The sequence below is a fragment of the Meriones unguiculatus genome, chromosome X (genome assembly GCF_030254825.1).
Source record: "Meriones unguiculatus strain TT.TT164.6M chromosome X, Bangor_MerUng_6.1, whole genome shotgun sequence".
Lineage (NCBI taxonomy): Eukaryota > Metazoa > Chordata > Mammalia > Rodentia > Muridae > Meriones > Meriones unguiculatus.
Genome location: NC_083369.1, coordinates 146,931,271 through 146,936,864, shown reverse-complemented (window position 1 = coordinate 146,936,864; position 5,594 = coordinate 146,931,271). Strand labels below are relative to the sequence as shown.

General features: G+C 42.7%; 1 pseudogene; it reads right to left on the bottom strand.

Moving 5' to 3' along the window:
- Positions 1 to 522: 522 nt before the first annotated feature.
- On the bottom strand, positions 523 to 1,469 carry LOC110542542 (putative ribosomal protein uL10-like; annotated as a pseudogene).
- Between the last annotated feature and the right edge of the window lie 4,125 nt (positions 1,470 to 5,594).

Genomic DNA, 5,594 nt, shown 5'->3' with positions numbered 1-5,594 from the left:
GTACCTTATTTATCATATTAAACCTTGAAGTCATTCAGTCTCTAAGATATGAAAATGTTCTTACTCAAATTTGTACCTTACTCAAATTTGGAGTGCACACATTCTCCAGAAACAATTTCTAAGAGACAGAATACATGGGGGAGGTTTTGGAGACATGGGAGTGGAACATAGTAGGAAAATGAATTGTTAAGGTAACAGCAGTTGAGAGGCAGATCTGAGACATAAATGCAAACCTTTTACCTTCCAGTTCAACCATCTTGCTTTTAAAGAAGGTGGGCAGATAACTATGGCAGTTCCATTTGAAACAGGTGTCAACAAATCTAGAATTACTTCAGAAACACACAGAGAGTATGCCAACATCAGTGGAAAGTGTCAGCAGAGCTAAAGCTGCAGGAAAGTACAGAAGGGGTGACCTTTGGTTACTGCCTTGGGCTAAATTTTTTTCTTGTCATTAAGAGAAGTAAGCCTCTATTTCCATATTTCTCGAATTAAACTGGCTGAGTTGGTTGCTTTGAGAGAGGATTAGCCAGAGTGCAAATCCTTATCTGATTCCTCTTGACTGTTCCTTGGCTTCAGCCTTGGCTGGACACTGGCAGGAGGAGCTGCAGTGGTGGCAGCAGCCACAAATGCAGATGAATCAGCCAAGAAGGCCTTGACATTTTCAGCAACTGGGAAGGTGTAGTCAGTCTCTTGACAGACAAAGCCAGGATCGGCTAGTATCCACTGAGGACAAGAATGTGGCACTTAAACAATGTGTAGTAATCCCTGGTAGTTGGTAGCCAGTTTGCACATCAACACTGGCAACATTTTGGATGCACTCTAGAAATCGAGAGGGCAGAGTCTGCTCTGTGATGTCAAAAACTTCCCGGTTATAAATGCTGCCATTGTCAAACTCCTACCAGAGGATCAGATCAAAGGAGAAGGCCGAGATGTTCAGCAGTGTGGCCTTACTGGCTCCTTTGTTGGCTGTCTCCCATTTTCATCAGCTGCACATCACTCAGAATTTCAATTACCTCTGGAGATTTTAGTGGTGATGCCTAAAACCTAGAAGAAAGAATACTGAAAGAATACTCTCAGACACAAGATCAGTGTTCTGAGCTGTCACAGTTACCACACACAGGACCAAAGCACCAGCATGAGCAGTAGCTGACACCCTATTGGCCAGAAGCATGTCCCTAATCTCAGTGAGGTCCTCCTTGGTGAACACAAAGCCCACATTTCCCCAGATGTGAGGCAGCAGTTTCTCCAGCTGGGTTGTTCTCCAGGGACCATTCGGTTGCCTTGTGCATAATAGTGTTCTTGCCCATCAGCACCAAAGCCTTCCTTCGAAGGGACATGTGGATCTGCTGCATCTGCTTGGAGCCCACATTCTCTTCTCCCACAGTGAAGCATTTTGGGTAGTCCTCCATAAGTTGGATGATCTTAGGGAAGTTGTTGGACTTCTAGGTTGCCCTGTCTTCCCTGGGCATCACAACAGTGTTTCAGGGATTGCTACACATTGTTTAAAGGACATGTCACTCTAATAAAGAGGCCCAGTGAGAGCCATTTTATGTATAGCAATTCAATTAACTTATTAAATAACACTATAATAAATTGATTTGATATATTTTAAGACTTTAATTTTTTTGCATTATGTATATGTGTTTTTTGTGTACATGAGGTCAGATAGTGCCAGATCCCTTAAAACTGGAGTTATAGGGAACTTTGATCCACTTGAAATGGGCATTGGAAACTGAACCCAGGTCCTCTGTAAGAGCAATACCAGCTCTTAACCACTGAGCTATCTCTGTAGCCCAATTAGATTTTTTTTAAAGATTAAAGCAGTTTATTATGTATCAGGTTCTATAATTAAAACAGAATGTTATTTCAATTAAAAATTTCAAAACACTAAAGGTAACAGGGTATGGGTTTGGGATCCTGTTTCTCTGGTCTCTCCTTATTTAACTCAGCTTATTTGTTAACTAACTCTTATTTGTCAACTAAATTCTATTCCAGTTTTCACATACTTACCGGATGGTCTCAATTTGATATTTCAAAAATATACTGCTTTAATTTTGAAATCAATACAATTCTCCTTTAATTCAATGAAGGACTCTCAGGATCTCACATCAGAGCTCTCTATCACTGCATGCCCTTCATCGTTATACTCTTTTTAAAATTTAATTTTATTTATATATTTATTTATTACAATTTATTCACTTTGTATCTCTGCTGCAGCCCCTTGTCTCCTCTCAGTCCCATCCACCTTTCCTCTTCTCCTGCTATGACATTTCCCTAGTCTCCTGATAGGGGAGGACCTCCTCCCCTTCTATTTGACCCTAGCCTATTAGGTCTCATCAAGGCTGGCTGCGTCATGCTCCTCTGTAGCCTGGCAAGGCTGCAACGCCCCCCCCCCCCACCACGGGGAAGTGATCACTGAGTTCACCAGAGGTAGCTCCTGTACCCCTTATTAGGAAACCCACTTGGAAACTGAGCAGCCAGTGGGCTTCCTTTGAACAGGGAATCTAGGTTGGGAAGAGCCTTGACCTCATTGGCACAGGAGACAACTTCCTGAACAGAACACCAACAGCATATGCTCTAAGATCAACAATCAATAAATGGGACCTCATGAAACTGAAAAACTTCTTTTAGCAAAGCAAAGGAGGCTGTCGTCAGAACAAAACGACAGCTTACAGACTGGAAAAGGATCTTCACCAACCCTATATCTGACAGGGGACTAATATCCGGTACATATAAAGAACTCAAGAAGATAAAATGCAACAAATCAAGTGATCCAATTTAAAAATGGGTTAGAGAGCTAAATACATGTTGTTTTAAGCAGAAATACAAAAGGAAAAATTTCAGGTTACAAAATACCCCTCCCCCCAAATTTTTAAAAAATAACCTTCCTTCCTTCTTTCTTTCTTTCCTTCCTTCCTTCCTTCTTTCTTTCTTTCTTTCTTTCTTTCTTTCTTTCTTTCTTTCTTTCTTTCTTTCTTTCTTTCTCTTTTTCTTTTTTTGGTTTTTAGAGACAGGGTTTCTCTGTGTATACTTGGTTGTTCTGGACTCACTTTATAAACCAAGCTGGCCGCACACTCACAGAGATTCGCCAGACTCTGAATTCCCAAGTGCTGGGATTACAGGTGTGAACTACCACTCCTGGTGCCCGTCTTTCTTTCTCTTATTTTATTTTATTATTTTTTAGATTAATTAATTCAATTTACATCTCAGTCATAGGCCCCATCTTCTTCTTCTAGTCCTATCCTCCCTCCTTTATCTCCTCTCCCTTATTCTGAAAGAGGCGCCTTAGAATAGGGGAGCCCCCTAACTCAGACACCCCAGCTTATTTATTCATATGAAGATTGAATTTTGCTTCCTCCCCTGTGGCCTGGTAGGGAAGTCCCATCAAGGGGAAGTCATCAAAAAGCAGGCAACACGGTCAATGTCAGAGATATCCCCCACTCCCCTAACTTGACTGACTAATTTTGACAAAGAGTGTCACTATGTAGCCCTGGCTGGATTGAAACCCACAGTGTAAACCAGGCTAGCTTCAAACTCACAGAGATTCATTCACCTGGCTGTGTCTTTATGGTACTAGGATCAAGAGCATGGGACACCATGCTTATCTTATTTTTAAGTTCTTTATTTGTGTGTGTGTGTGTGTGTGGAGAGAGAGACAGAGAGACAGAGAGACAGACAGAGACAGAGAGACTGTGTGTGTGTGTGTGTGTGTGTGTGTGTGTGTGTGTGTGTTTGTGTGTGTGTAGACAGTGTAGGTGCATGGAACAGCCAGAACAAGAGGTTGAATACCCTATAGCTAGAATTTAAACGATTGCTATAGGCTTCCTGAAGTGAGTGCTAGGAACCAAAATTAGGTCTTCTGCAAGACTCATATGGGCTCTTAATCACTTAACTATCTCTCCAGCCCCCAAATCCCTTTTTCTGAGTGAGTCAATAGGAAAACATCTTCAGGTATGATTCCTATTGCAATAATGGTCAAGGGGATAACAAAGAAAACAAAACTTTATAACTGCTGCCCTGAAAAAACACAAGTTGAAGAATGCAAAAAGAGTTATTGCTACTTTAAGATGCAGAAGTTGGAATTCACTTATCAGGGATGAACTTTCAACTCAGAGTCTCTGAGCAGCATGTGACGGGAAAGAGAAGCAGTGGTTCACTGAGCACGTGCCTTCTTCCCCTTCCACAGAAGTCTCATGAGGAAGAAACAAAACCTTCTAGAAGGCACCAGTGCAGCTCCTTCCAGAGACGAGCTTCTGGCATAGGTGGCATAACTCCTTGGTGATATTAAGATATAACAGGTTGTGTGAAAACTGGGGTGGGTGTGTAGCTCAGTGGCAGAGCACTTGTCTAACATAAACAGTTTTGGATTCTATTCTAACATTGCAATAAAAAGGTAATATTAAAAACCCTGAAATTTCTTATGTGATAAAATTCACATGACCTAACATTTAACATTTTAGCCTTTTTTTTTTTTTTTTTGAGAAAGTCTTACTGTGTGGTTCAGGCTAACTTCATAATCTTTTTGCTTCAGCCTCCTGAGTTCTGCTAACACCACCATGTTTGGCCATTGAAACCACTTTTTTTCCTTCTTCTCCAAAGGCTCTCCTTGCTTTATTTTTAAAGGACCTATGCCGCAGAGTAAATATAAACACACACACACACACACACACACACACACACACACACACACACACACACACACACACAAATCCCATCAGTTCAATAACAATTAAAATAAAGCCCCAAAATGGAAAACTGAGGGCAAGGGAAGTGGCTCCTAGGCAGTGGCATAGGGATCCCTGCTCAGGGCACCAGGCCTGCCTACAGGGTCCTCTGGTATTGCTGCTGTTACAAGGTTGTGGAGTAGCAATTGTCCTGTGGGAGCCATAACCATCTGAGTCAGGACCCTTACTTCTGGGGTGTGCTCAGCTTCTGCATGCCATCTTTTCCAGCAGGCCAGAGATCAAAGCCTCAGTGGGTTTGTAACAGTCAAATAACAGCTCCTTGATTCTAGCAGCCCAGAATCACTTTCCTTGTCCAAGAGTTCATTCACATCCATCTCGAACTCTGGGATCTCCACTTCCTGGCAGTGTTAAAGACGTGTGAGCTGTTCTAAGATCCATTTTTTCCAGGATGAGGCGCTTCCATAGCTCCTTGCAGTCATACTTGACTGTGACCTTCCCTTGCTGGCTCACCAGGCAATCGTCATCGGTGCCCTCACCACTCCACCCCCACTGTCTGCCATAGCTGCGGCTGGGGTGTGCACTCCGGCCCCTCCCTGTGCCGACAGCCACTTCCTGGACGCCTGCCAGTTGGAACCTGGCCCCTGGCTAGGATTGGTTCTAGGGCTTAGCTCCACAGGGAGGGCGGCGGCGGGGGCTCCTGGGGTCAGCTGCAGCATGCGGAGACCCCGGGCTGAAACCACTTTTAATAAATAAAACCAGTACTTAAGATTGAACTCAGGGCTTTATAAATGCTAGTGGAGAAAGTATTTCTCCACTAAGCTATATCTCTGGATGTATATCAACCACTATTTGTAAAAAGATTTATTTATTTTTATTTTATGTGCAGGTATTTTTGCCAGCCCATATGTC